This window comes from Hyla sarda, chromosome 4 (assembly GCF_029499605.1).
Source record: "Hyla sarda isolate aHylSar1 chromosome 4, aHylSar1.hap1, whole genome shotgun sequence".
Lineage (NCBI taxonomy): Eukaryota > Metazoa > Chordata > Amphibia > Anura > Hylidae > Hyla > Hyla sarda.
The window spans coordinates 93,058,228-93,072,800 of NC_079192.1; the positions used below are offsets into that span (position 1 = coordinate 93,058,228).

Below are 14,573 nucleotides of genomic sequence, written 5' to 3' on the forward strand. Positions count from 1 at the left end.
TATATATATATATATATATATATATATATATATATTGTATGTAATCATTGATGTTTATTATTTGTAACCACCAATAAATCTGCATATTTTATTTATAGCTGGGTTTATGTTGTTATATTGCAAAAGATATTTTCTAAAGATACAGCGCTCCACAGGCATTCTGGGAAAAGGAATGAATATGCAAACCAGCTCATCACACCACCTTCACAGGTAGCATTTTAAGCTTTAGCTCCAATTAAGGAGTCTAAAAAACTGATAGGGATTTTATGCCAAGCCAGATTTCAATATATATATATATATATATATATATATATATAACCGGTTTTACTGGTTCCTCGGTGACAACCTGGTTAATGCCTAGTTGTCCGCCAGGAACACCTTCGGTCCCTGAGTAGCTTCGGCGAAAGGGGACATTGTACCTGGAACCTTGCAGGTGACTTTTGGCCCGGAGGCAAAGGGTTTGGTTTGTTGGGGGGGCCTCTCTCCTTTTGGAGAAGGGCTTGCGATAGACCGCATCCTTGTGCCCGGTTTTTTGTCTGAACACTTGCAGTTTTTACTTGCACTTGGATGATTTGAGAGCAAGTGCCTCAGCTAAAAAAAAAAAAAAAAAAAAAAAAAAAAAAAAAAAAAAAAAAAAATGATAAAACACATGACTCGCAGCATAGCAATAGATAGACACCAGAGACGAGTAGCGGTCATGTAATGTAGCATGACTCGTATCCTAGTAACAGAAGAAGCCGCATGCCCGCACGTCCCAATCTCCAGTCAGCCTAAACAGCTGCTGACATAGCCACTCGATTCTAGGGCTGGGCTGTCCGGGCATGCTGGGAGTTGTAGTTTTGCAACATCTGGAGGTCTGCAGGTTGGAGACAACAGGCGTACAGTATAGAGTTCCAGCGCTGGCGACCTCTAACAAAGAGGAGGAGGGCAGTGCTTGCGGGTGACACATGTGAGTAGTACTCCGCTGGGGTGGGGGGGGACAGAACAGCGCTGGCAGGTAACATGATTTGGTGGGGGGGAGCAGAACAGCGCTGGCGGGTAGCATGATTTGGTGGGGGGGAGCAGAACAGCGCTGGCGGGTAGCATGATTTGGTGGGGGGGAGCAGAACAGCGCTGGTGGGTAACATGACTTGGTGGGGGGGGGGGGCAGAACAGCGCTCGCGGGTCACATGATTGGTGGGGGTGAAAGAAATACCGTTATATACCGTGGAATCGCCATAAGTTACAAAAATACTGTGATATACATATTTGGTCATACCGCCCAGCTCTACTCGATTTACTGGTAAACAAGTGAGATTGCGCTTTACAGCAGAGAAGGCAGCAGACATTCAACACAAGGCGACAGTTACCGCACAACCATACATGAAAACGCAACCTGCAATGTGATCATAGGTAAAAATTAGGTTATAGCTTCAACATTCGTGAGTCTCGGAGACTTATTATATAATAAATCGCACTTCCCAAGAAATATGCTCTATTTGGTCAGTATATATAGCCAAACCAATAAAATAATAAAGTAATAAGAAAAGGAAAAAATAAAAAATGACCTATACCCATATCAGTCATGCCACATGTATTATGAGGGATGTCAATACCTCTGGGTCAAGGATTGGCATGCACTTAAGTACTAGTATTCTAGGCAAGAACACATACCTCATGGGGGGCAGGGGGCCAGTACCAACAAAGTCAGAACTGTCTCTCACATCACCATCCATTGGCAGCCTATAGAGGATTTTATGACTGTAACTCCCCACAATCATGGGAAAAAGGTCAGATAGTTTGTAAGTTACATAGCACTGTATGAGCACATTACTCTTCAAAAGTTATAAAAAAAAAATAAAAGTAAAAAACAAAAAAACTATTTCCCATCCAAACCACAGGGTGCGTCACATATACCGAAATTGGCACCCCGCCGCAATGTCAAATGGAGCTACCCCATCCGTACAGTGCGCCAAAACCCACAAAATATAAAATAAATTAAAATAAGAAATTGTTTTACTACATCATAAAGTCTCGCATCTGAATCATATACATAATTTATTAAACCATTGAAAGGGTGTGTTGTCCACTCTCTCACATGAATCTTCATTGATCCATGTAGATCCAATAATATACTTCATAGAATCTAAAGGAAAAAAATTATACAATTAATATTTACAAAAAAAAAAAAACTCAGTAAAATAATTAACTTGTGTATCACCCCCTATATTTGGGATAAAGAAAAGTCCCTGTGGACGTAATGAACCCAACCTATGGATCCACCGCAACTTGCTCATTAAAGGGGTAGTCCAGTGGTGAAAAACTTATCCCCTTTCCTAAGGATAGGGGATAAGTTTGAGATCGCGGGGGGTCCGACCGCTGGGGCCCCCTGCGATCTCTCTGTACGGGGCCCCAGCTCTCCGCCGAGATAGCGGGTGTCGACCCCCGCACGAGGCGGCGGCCGACACGCCCCCCTCAATACATCTCTATGGCAGAGCCGGAGATTGCCGAAGGCAGCGCTTCGGCTCTGCCATAGAGTTGTATTGAGGGGGCGTGTCGGCCGCCGCCTCGTGCGGAGGTCGACACGCCCCCTTCCCGCGGGCTGTCGGGGCTCCGTACAGGAGATCGCAGGGGGCCCCAGCGGTCGGACCCCCCGCGATCTGCAACTTATCCCCTATCCTTAGGATAGGGGATAAGTTGCTCACCACTGAATCACCACTGGACTACTCCTTTAAATCACCTTTTCTGGTAATGTTCCCTGGTATCATCTTAGCTCCTGTTAAGGAATATAAAAAGCTGATCGGGATTTTATGCCAAGCCAGACTACTCCCCAAAAGGGAAGTTTCTACCCATCTGCAGACAGCTGTTTCGTGGTTTATTGAAAGAGCTTTATTGTCCGTTCAGTCATTACAAGTCATACAATAAATTACAATCACACAAAGCATGACGGTACAATACACAGCAAAGGTTTCCTAAGCTATACATCGCACATCATGCTACTCTAACACTCTGCTCAATCCTGTAATAGAAAAGCGCAAGAGATCGAATAACAAAACAATACAATCTGTGATCGGGGTAGGGGTGTGGGCTGTGGGGCAGGGGCGTGGGGGGTATGGACGACTATGTGGGGGTGGGGAGGGGCGGTTCACAGGGCCAAACTGCTGGGCTGTAGACGGCCGGGCTGTCCAAGATGGAATAGTCTCTAAACAGGCTCTTGATGAACCTGCGGCAGTCCCGGACGGACATGTTCTCCCTGTTGATCACAAGGCGGTTCCTGGCAAGCCACACTGCGTCCTTAAAACAGTTCATAAGGTTCCAGGCCTCCTTGATGGCTTCCACGTCATGGGTCCCAGGGAACAGACCGTAAATCACCGAATGGTACGATAGGCAGTTCCTGGGTACAGAGTCTCTGAGTTCATGTTCCAGGGTGTCCAACAGACCCTGTGCAAAGGGGCACTGCCAAAACACGTGCAAAGATGTTTCCTCCACGTAGGGGCACCGAGGGCAGTACCGGGTTGTGCACAATGCATGAATGACCTGAGAGAGAGTCCTCCCTTGACAGCCATCCACGACAAGTCCTTGTGTCCATTGGTAAGCCGCTTTGAGGCCACATTAGTCCAAACTGTCTCTGCAGTGGCTGCGGGGAGTCCCGGAACCAGCTCAGTCAAGTTCTTTGCTCGGATGAGCTTGTAGATTGTCTTCAGCTTCCATAGGTCAGGTTTCAGTCCTTCCAGCTGGTGCTCCCTCACAAACTGGACAACATCCCCATAGAACCAGGGAGCGTTCCATTTGTAAGGGATGGAGCTGTCCCACCTGTCCCAGCCCAGCTGTCTCCAGAGGGGCATGAGAAACAATTGAGACATGGACCTGCCTGCTGAGCCAGTCTTTTCAACGAGAGTCCGCTGCACGCTGACACATGCAAAGGAGGCCCTCAGCAGAGTGGGGATATCTGGTATTCCCTTCCCTCCCTTGCGGGGATCCCTGTACAGCACAGTCCTCTTGACTCTGTCCATTTTGCCCCAGATGAAGCGAAACACTGTCCGGATGATGGCCTTGCAAACGGTGGTATGGGGAGGCCAGGCCTGTGCGGTATACTGAAACACAGGCAAAACTTCACTCCGCAGGACAAGTGCTTTGCCTTCAATAGAGAGCTTTCTGGAGCTCCACAGTCCGATCTTAGAGTTCATCTTTCCTAGTCGGTCTTGCCAAGACTTAAGGGCCGCTCCTTCCTTCCCGAACCAGACTCCAAGAATTTGAATGAAGTCCAGCTTAACAGTAAAGGCGAAGGGGGCGGAAGAAGCCAGGTGCCATTCCCCGAAGAGCATGGCTTCCGACTTCCCGCAGTTGACTTTTGCCCCCGAAGTTCTGCTGAAGTCCTTGCAGGTCTGGACGAGTGCAGTCACCGAACGCTGGTCAGCGCAGAAGACGGTCACGTCGTCCATGTAGAGCGAGCACTTGACCTCGTAGCGATCTGGTCCTGGTGCGGTGATCCTTCTAATCTCTCCATTCTGCCAGATAGTCTCAGCGAAGAGCTCTATAACACAAACAAAAAGAAGAGGTGAAAGAGGACAGCCTTGTCTAACCCCTGAAAGGATGGAAAAGGGGTTAGTCTTCCAGCCATTCACCAACACCGTGCTATAAATATCAAAATACATGATGTTAACAAAAGAGCAAAACATCTTCCCCAGACCTAGCCTGCGCAAAGCCCTGCCCATGAATGTGTGGGAGACACGGTCAAACGCCTTCTCCGGATCCAAACTGACCAGGGCGGTGTGGCCACAACGGTCCTGGATGTAATAGACCGTGTCTCTCACAAGGGCAAGGCTGTCAGCAATCCTGCGACCAGGAATGCCGCAGGTCTGGTCCGGATGAACGATCTGCCCGATGACAGATTTCAGCCTGTTGGCCAGCACCTTGGCGAGGATCTTGTAGTCCACGTTCAGGATAGAGATGGGACGCCAGTTTTTCAGGTCAAATCTCTCCCCCTTCCGCTTATACCAGATCGTGATCATTCCTTCCCTCAACAACGGAGGCATTCTGCCCCCACCACCATCTCCTCGTACACCTCCAACAGGTCTGGACAGATCAGGTCACCCAGCGCTACATAGAGCTCGGCCGGGAGACCGTCACTGCCCGGGGTCCTGCCGGGCTTAAAGGATTTAGCGGCAGAGAGCAGCTCCCCCACTGTCAAGGGATCGTCCATAGCCGCCGCACCTGCGGGATCAACAACGTTAGTGATACCTGACAGGAACCTCTCGGCAACTTCGGGGTCGGATGACTTGGGGGCGTAGAGGTTGCTGTAGAAGTCGGAGACGACCCACCACCACCTCCTCCTTGCCCCTCCTCATGTGTCCGGTCTCATCTCGTAGCTCAGTCAGGGGCGTGTGGCCAGCATGGAGCTTCTTGAAAAAGAAAGAGTTACACTTCTCACCCTTCTCCAGGCTCTCCACCTTGGAGCGAAAGACGATTCGCTTGGATTCCTCCTCAAAGTGCCTTTTCAAGCTCTTTTTGGTCTCCTCCAGCTCCTCCCTGACGTCCCAACCACACTGGAGCAGGTCCTGCATGGACCGCAGCTCTCGTTGCACTTTCCTGAAGTCCCACTTCTTCGCACACGCCTGTTGTCTGCCTTTTGCCTGAAAGAAACAACGGAACTCGACTTTAACATATTCGCACCAATCGCTGATGCAGTTAAACAGACATTTGTCATTACGCCATACAAGGTACGCATCCCTAAGTTCCTCCATGACCTCCCTCTGCTCCAACATGGCACAATTCAACTTCCAGGAGCCTCCGCCAGGTGGGAATCCATGGCGCAGAGTCCCCGAAATCGAATGGCCCTGTGGTCAGAGAAGAAGCAGGGGACCATAGAGTACGACGCCTTTCTGATTTCTCTCGAAGGGATACAATACAGAAATTTAGGTGCACTACTGTAGTAGATGTATACAATGACATTGGCGATCCCTCAACACTGATGTTAAAATTGAGACATTCGCCAGTGTATCCTTATATGAAGGACACACCAGAGCCCGCACACCAACGCCAAGGTTTCTCAAATGGCACGGGACCTAACGCTAACCTACCTGTGCGTGAAAAGCAAAAACCAGGGGCCAGTGGGCAATTACAGCAGCACTAAGCCGACATGCAGCCTGCTCCCAGTTACCTCCAGCGTGACTGAGCACACAAACAATGGGAGGAGGGAGAGAGGCTACAAGCCCCACCCAAGTTGGCTGATATAGGTGCATGGCCTCACAGGTGCAACCTTAATGCTGCCTGGAAAATGTTCAAGGCGCATTAACATGGAGTTTACACACCTCCAAGTATAAATTTTTAAACAACAACAAAAAACGTGGTCTCAAATGGCTGGAAGTGCTCAACCCCAAATGCAGTTGTGCATTTATACTGGGGGAGCAGATCCTGCCCTTGTAGTCCGTTGCGATCCCCAGCATAAAAATGCATACAATGCCTGCAGTGGACTACAAGTGCCACAATAGAATCCTACACCAGATCAACGGTGTGGATGTGTAACAATTAGAATAATACAATACAGAAATTTAGGTGCACTACTGTGGTAGATGTATACAATGACATTGGCTATCTCTCAACATTGATGTTAAAATTGAGACATTCGCCAGTGTATCCTTATATGAAGGACACACCAGAGCCCGCACACCAACGCCAAGGTTTCTCAAATGGCACGGGACATAACGCTAACCTACCTGTGCGTTAAAAGCAATAACCAGGGGCCAGTGCTCTCGAAGTGAAGATGAAGTCTATCCGAGAACGGAGCGAGCCATCGGGGCGGCTCCACGTATAGTTTGCCGAGCCATTCCCGATGGACCCAACAACGTCCTGCAAGGATGCCTCTGTCACCACCTCAATCAGCAGCTTAGACGTCACGTCCAGGTTGGCGGATGTGCCAGAACTGCGCCAGTCCACCTCAATGGGGCAGTTGAAGTCACCACCCAACACTACTGCCCTAGTGGTGGCGAGCTGAGCCCGCAGGGCCTGGAGAACCTCCAGTCGGGCATTCTTCTCAGGGGAGGCATATACGTTGATGAGCCGCACGGGCTCACCCGCCCAGGAACCGTCTGCGACGACAAGTCTGCCACAGACGAGGTCCCGGACGGAATCAAGTGCAAAGTTACCTCCCCTGATCAGGATGGCCACCCCCGCAGACCTACTGTCACCCCCACCAGACCAGTAGGAAGGGCCGTGAGACCACCGCCTGGCCAGATGGTTGTAAGACCTAGAAGCAGACAAAGCACATTCCTGCAGCATGTAAACATCACACCTCTGAGAAGGGGTGGTGGCTTTCGCCTTCTTACCCTCCTTGGTCGGCTTGGTCATCCGTGCTGCTGGCTCCGGAGCTGGGGCTGGCTTCGGTGCTCTCGCTGCCACAGATGCCCATGTTCTCTCCCTCTGGGGGCAGTCCTTGTTGCTGTGGGCCGCCAATCCGCAGAGGTTGCAAGTCTTGCTCTTGGGGCAATGCTTGGTCGTGTGACCTGTCACACGGCAAAACCTGCAGGCATTCTCCTTACAGTCCTTGCCCTCGTGGCCCATCTTGCCACATCTCCTGCAGGTTTGCGGCATGTCCGGGTAGAAGATAAGTCCTGTGGAGTTGCCCAAGGACAATGTCGGTGGCAGGTGCTGTAGTCCATCTGGAGAAGCAAGGTTCTTGTTCAGTCTGACGACCACAGACCACTTGCAGGTCCTGTATCCGAGGGAGTTCAGGATGCGGGTGGGCTCCCTCACCACGGTGCAGAAGCGCTGCAGGAAGGTCGAGATGTCCATGCCTGGGGTGTGTGGGTTCCGCATTGAGACCGTCACCCGCCTCTCCTCTCTTTGAATAGGGCAGTTGCCCACAAAGCGAGAGAAAGGGGATTCGGGACTCGCCGCTTTCACCGCCTCCCAGTATCTTCTACAGGTCCCAATGGTGGCAAAGGTGATATAGAAGATTCCGGACATGAACGTTGCTATTCCAAGGGTATCAGCCGTGGAAAAGCCTTGATCCGCCAGCATCTTCTTGCAGAACACGTCGTGGGAAATGTCCGGCACCCTTCCGTCCACAGGCTTCAGCTTCAAGGCAACAGTCTGCCTCATCCAGGGCTTCAAGGTTGGGGATTCTGCCGCTCTTCTGCCTTGCCGTGGTGGAAGTTGAAGCTTGCTGTGGTTGGGGCTGGACCGCCAGGCCTTGCCCTGCAGCCTCCTGGGTGGACTTGCTGGTTGAGGCCATGGCTTCTTCCAGCAGGCTCTTTTCCTTTACTTGCTTGTGGAGAGGCTTCGCGAAGTCTTCTTTCCCGGGTGGGAGGAGCTATGCAGATCTGGTCCCAGTGGGAGGAGCTATGCAGATCCTTCTCCAGAGGCAGCGAGTTTCTTCGAAAAGATTCCTAGCCGCCTTCCTCTTCGCCGAAGTTCCGGAATTCACCGCCGATTCCCTTCTTCCAAGTTCTTCGTCGGCTTCTTCCGGAGCTGCAGTCTTCAAGATCTTCTCCTTCTTCCGATGTTCTGAGGCAGGCAGGAGATTATCTTCAGGTGGTATGCTCTCGAGAATTGCGGTTCTAATAAGAATGAAAAGTACTGCAATTGTACTAAGCAAAATCTCTACCACAATGCTGGGAGTTCTTCAGATCGCCGGTTTCGTGGTTTTTGCCACTCGTCAGTACAGTGCAGGCAGCTTTTTCGGGGTGTTTGCCCCTCGAGCAGGGAACATTACCTGAAAAGGTGATGTAATGAAGTGCTTTGCATATTCCCCTACCCAGAATGCCCGCGGAGTGCTTAATGGCCTTCTGAAGCTCTGTTACACCAGGAGTGGTGACCTCGCCTTGAGGCGCATACTCATCCCCTTTAGCTGCTCTCAGGCCTCTTACCCCAGCCAAGCCAGATCACCCTGCTCTGTACTGACGAGTGGCAAAAACCACGAAACAGCTGTCTGCAGATGGGTAGAAACTTCCCTTTTGGGGAGTAGTCTGGCTTGGCATAAAATCCCGATCAGCTTTTTATATTCCTTAACTTATTCCTTATTCCACTAAGCTGATACCAGTTAACTTTACCTGAAAAGGTGATGTAATGAGCTGCTTTGCATATTCCCCTACCCAGAATGCCCGTGGAGTGCTTAATGGCCTTCTGAAGCTCCGTTACACCAGGAGTGGTGGCCTAGCCCTGAGGCAAATACTCATCCCCTTTTTATATATAATATATATATATATACACACGCACACACGCACACACACGCATACACACACACTATATCTATATGACCGTATTCATCAGGGTATAACACGCACTATTAAAGCTAAAATAAGAGGTACTGCCACTACCAAAGGGGAAGGGATGATGTATTTTTTTTGTTTTGTTTTTTTGGGGGGGGGGCGTGGGGGGGAGATGATATGGCAAATGAGGGGAATCAGAGTTTGGGGGATTGATGTGATATTAAGTTCAGAGCCTCAAGTCATTTATAAAAAAAAAAATGTTTTACTAAAATTCCCCCGTTAAAATGAGGGTGTGTGTTTATATGCCAATAATATGTAAAATAAATAAATAAATAAATAAATGTTACATTTGACAATATTAACCCCTTTAGGACGAAGGTGTACAGGTACACTCTTGACACCTGGTATTTAAGGGCTAGGGCCATACCTGTACGCCCTTCAGTTTTCCGGTCACCAACCTGCACGCGGAATGGGATGCCTGCTGAAATCGTTCCCGTGTCAATGCCTAGGGGAGTCCTGAAACCCCCCCAAGTCAATTCAGACTGTCGTATCACAGTGTTTCTGGGTCAGTCTGGTCCCTGGAGACCCGGTGGCACAGAAAAAAAGGGTAGTTGTTTCTGTCCGAGACAGCACCAATCACCCTTGCCAAGCAGGAGTAAGGTGGCACTGATGCTACCTCACAATCGCCTTGATATGTCGTCTAGGACCGGCTGACCAATCAGAGCTCCTGCTGACTGGCACCTGCTCCGCCCCTAGTCCGGAGGGCATGTCAGGTACCCATCAGTGACCTGCGGCGGTGGGGGCACCTGGTGTCAGTGGCGACGCCACTGAATCGGCGACAGCGGGATCCAAGAGGATGCAGCTGCAGGAGGTAAATGCTGTGTGCCTCCTGCTGCTGCATAAGTACAACTTCCAGCATGAACAAACAAAGGGCATGCTGGGAGTTGTAGTCATGCAACAGCTGGAGGCACACAACTACAACTGCCCTTTGGCTGTCCTTACATGCTGTGAGTTGTAGTTATGCAACTGTTGCACTTTTCCCCTTTAGCTGTTGCATAACGACAACTCCCAGCATGCTCTTCGTCAGTCAGTGCATGCTGGGAGTTGTAATTTTACAACAGTTGAAGGCGCACTGGTTGAAAAACACTGAGTTAACGTCTGTTACTTTACTCAATTTGTGTGCCTCCAGTTGTGGCAAAACTACAACTACCAGCATGCACGGTCTATCAGTGCATGCTGGGAGTTGTAGTTATGCAACAGCTGGAGCTTTACATCCTTCCCCCGGTTTGGGAAACACTGCCGTAGGGTATTTTTGGTGGAGGAGGCAATCGCCATGCTTGCATCCGGGTCTGTCCCTATGCAAATCCCTAATTTAGGCCTTAAATGCGTATGGCGCTCTCTCCAGAGCCCTGTCGTATTTCAAGGCAACAGTTTAGTGCCATATATGGGGTATTTCTGTACTCAGAAGAAATTGTTACAAATTTTGTTTTAGTTTTTTCTCCTTTTATCACTTATGAAAAGGAAAAGTTGGGGGCTACACCAGTATGTTAATACAGTAATAAAAATATTTTTACACTAACTTGCTGCTGTTGCCCCATACTTTTCATTTTCACAAGAGGTAAAAGGAGAAAGAGTATGGAAATACCCCATATGTTAACGTAAAGTGCTCTGCAGGCGCGCAACAAGGCTCAGGAGTGAGAGCGCACCATGTACATTTGAGGGCTACATTGGTGTTTTGCATTGGAATGGCCATTGCAATTGTTCTGACACAAAAAAAAAAAAAACACATCCACATGTGACCCCATTTTGGAAACTACACCCCTCAAGGAATGTAACAATGGGTACAGTGAGCATTCACACCCCACAGGTGTCTGACAGATTTTTGGAACCGTGGTCCAAGAAAATTATGCATTTTTATTTTTTATATGCATAGTCCACTGTTTCAAAAATCTGTCAAACACCAGTGGGGTTTAAATGCTCACTGCACCCCTTGTTAAATTCCAATACTGTAGTTTCTCAAATGGTGTTGTGTGAAGGGTTTCCGCTGTTCTGGCACTGTGGGGCTTTGTAAAGGTGACATGGCCCCCGACTTCAATTCTTTAAAATCCCAAAGTTGCTCCTTCCCTCCCGGGCATTGTTGTGCGATTGCACAACACTTTGCATCCACATATCGGATATTTCCTGAATAAGGAGAAATTGGGTCACAAATTTTGTGGTGATTTTTCACTGTTAAGCCTTTGTAAAAATGAAAACATTTTTATTTTGTGGCTATTCATGTGAAACACCTTAAGACTTTACAAACTTCCTCAATGGCATTTTTTTAATTCTTTGAGGGGTAAAGTTTCTATAATGGGGTCATTTAAGGGGTATTCCGTACAGAAAGGCTCCTCAATTTCACAAACAGAACTGATCCCTGAAAAATTCGGATTTTGAAATTTTCGTGAAAAATTTGAAAATTGCTGCTAAACTTTGTCTTCAAAAAGTAAAAACATGTCAACTTTATGATGCCAACTTATAGTAGAAATTGAATGTGGATCAATATGTAATTTATTTGGAATGACCATTTTCCTTATAAACAGAGAATTTTACATTTAGAAAAATGCTAATTTTTTTATTTTTTCATAACATTTTTGAATTTTTCACAAAGAAATTATGCAAGTATTGGTGAAATTTACCATTATCTTTAAGTAGGATATGTCACAAAAAAAAAAACAGAACAGACTGATAAGTAAAAGCATCTCTGAGTTATTAGTGCATAAAGTGACACAGGTCAGATTTGCACAAAAGGCCTGGCCCTTAAGGTCAAAATGGGCTTGGTCCTTAAGGGGTTAATAAAACACTAGTAACTATATTTTATTAGCAATGTTTTAGCACATGACTTAAATATCACAGAGCGGAGCACTTGACAGGGCAGAGGCTAGCTGCCTTAATAAAGCCGATCCTCCACCCTGCCCACAAATGCAGCCTGAGTACTCAGCCTTAACAATTTGTGGTTGTGGCTACGTCAAATGTATGAACAGTGTACCCCTGAAATGAACTCTTTCACCTAACCAAGCAACCTAAAATACTAGAAGGCTGACCGTGTGCCCAAACCATGGTCGAATGTAAAACCTATAAGGGGGCAAAAAACTAAACAGATAGAGAAAAGTATATTTATTTAGAAAAACATGATCACAAAGCCAATTTACAAAAATCAGTAGACATTAACACAAAGAAAGCCGAAAATGAGAAGAATCAAACGTGCTGCTGAATCGTGAAACCAAGAAACTGGCAGCGTAAGATGAACACACAACCAATCATGGGCCCAAACTTGTTATGGCCGAACCAAGCAATAGACTACACATACAGACATGAAAAATGCAGAGTCCCGTACAAACTTCTTATAGAGAAAAAGAATTAAGGCACTCACCACATACATCTGCGTCGTACTTATTTGTAAGATTTGACCACGGAGTCAGTAGCAAAGATCAGCGGGGTGCAGCAAAAGGTACAGGTGCTCGTGCAGGGGAGTAGACGTCGTCTGTTTTGCACTCCCCTGCACGAGCACCTGTACCTTTTGCTGCACCCTGCTGATCTTTGCTACCGACTCCATGGTCAAATCTTACAATAAAGTACAATGCAGATGTACAGCATACCTGTGTGGTGAGTGCATTCATTCTTTTTCTCTATAAGAAGTTTGTATTTGATATTTTATGCCACCACTCCTAACTAAACATGACACCTATTCTTATCACTATATATATTCTAATGATAATAAAGAAACAGGCGGATAACTCTCCAGTCCGATGCTGTGCACTTTATTTAGAAAGTGATAACAATGGCTATACAGTGGTCCCTCAACATACGATGGTAATTCGTTCCAAAGGAACGATCGTTAGTAAGTATAGGACAGTGGTCTCCAACCTGCGGACCTCCAGATGTTGCAAAACTATAACTTCCTGCATGCCCAGACAACCAACGGCTATCCGGGCATGCTGGGAGTTGTAATTTTGCAACACACGGAGGTCCGCAGGTTGAAGACCACTGGTATAGGAGGTTATTACTCACCTGTCCCCGCCGCTCACTGCTGCCCTGGATGTCGCCCTCCATCGCTGTTGCCGCGTCCCCAGACCGTCTGTGCTGCGTCTCTTCATTGCCGTCATCACGTCGCTGCACACGCCGCTCCTATTGGATGACGGGACGGCGTGTGCGATGACGTGATGAGGACAATGAGAGCGCCAGCGATGCAGAGGATCCCGAAGAGGACGGTCCGGAGGGGCGGGGACAGGTGAGTGACCCCCCACCGGACCACACGGGGCACCTTAAACGGCTATCCATCAGCAGCTGAAGCACTCTACGTTGCCGGATAGCCGTTTATGCGATGGCCCCCACATATAAAAACATCCTATTTTGATGCTGCCTTCAACATGCGATGACCTCTGAGCGGCCATCGTGTGTTGAAATGATCGTATGTCGGGGCCATCGTAGGTCGGGGGGTCACTGTATACTGATAGATGGAACGGCAGGGCAGGAGGTGTTACAAAGCCCCGTCCGAAGCTACGGCGCTGTTTCACACCCTCTGGGCGTTTCTTCAGGCCCGGAATTGGTCAATGCCCACATCCTGGTTGCACCTCCACCACCTGAAACGGATGCGTAGCTACAGAAGCGCAGCACCAGCCCGATGTCCCCCACACAGCTCAGTTATTGAGAAATATGTGTGATGAGCCAAGGCGGCGGGGAGGCTTAGTGCCAAACCCGGTATGGCTATAAAGATGTGGCCAGCCTTTCGACCTCCCCGTAGCACTTACCAGGAAACTAATCCGGCACACGAGACCCTGACCACCCAGAGCGCCGGCACAGAAACGCACACCAGGGACCGCCCACCTTGCGCGGAGCACGTGACAGGGCAGAGGCCAGCCGCCGTAATTAGCCTCCGCCCTGCCCACAAATGCAGACGACTCAACTAGAGGTGCACCGAAATGGAAATTTCAGAACCAAAACGAAACCGAAATTAAAAAAAATGTCCGGCCGAAACCGAAAATGACTTCTCCCCGTCTTCTGGTAAAATGCAGCGCTCCGCTCATTAGATTAGATTCCCCCACATTAGGTCGGGAGTTCCCCCACATTAATAGGCAGCTCCCCCACAATAGTAGGCAGCTCCCCCACAATAGTAGGCAGCTCCCCCACAATAGTAGGCAGCTCCCCAACAAAAGTAGCAGGTCCCCCACAATAGTAGGCAGCTCCCCCACAATAGTAGCAGTTCCCCCACAATAGTAGGCAGCTCCCCCACAATAGTGGGCAGGTTCCCCACAATAGTAGGCAGTTCCCCCACAATATTAGGCAGCTCCCCCCAACAATATTAGGCAGCTCCCCCCACATTTGTAGGCAGCTCCCCCCCACATTAGG

General features: G+C 48.6%; 1 protein-coding gene across 1 annotated transcript in view; it reads left to right on the forward strand.

Moving 5' to 3' along the window:
• Positions 1 to 14,573, forward strand: part of WDR76 (WD repeat domain 76) — a 189,504-nt gene that overhangs the window by 99,701 nt on the left and 75,230 nt on the right. The gene's annotated exons all lie outside the window — the stretch shown is intronic.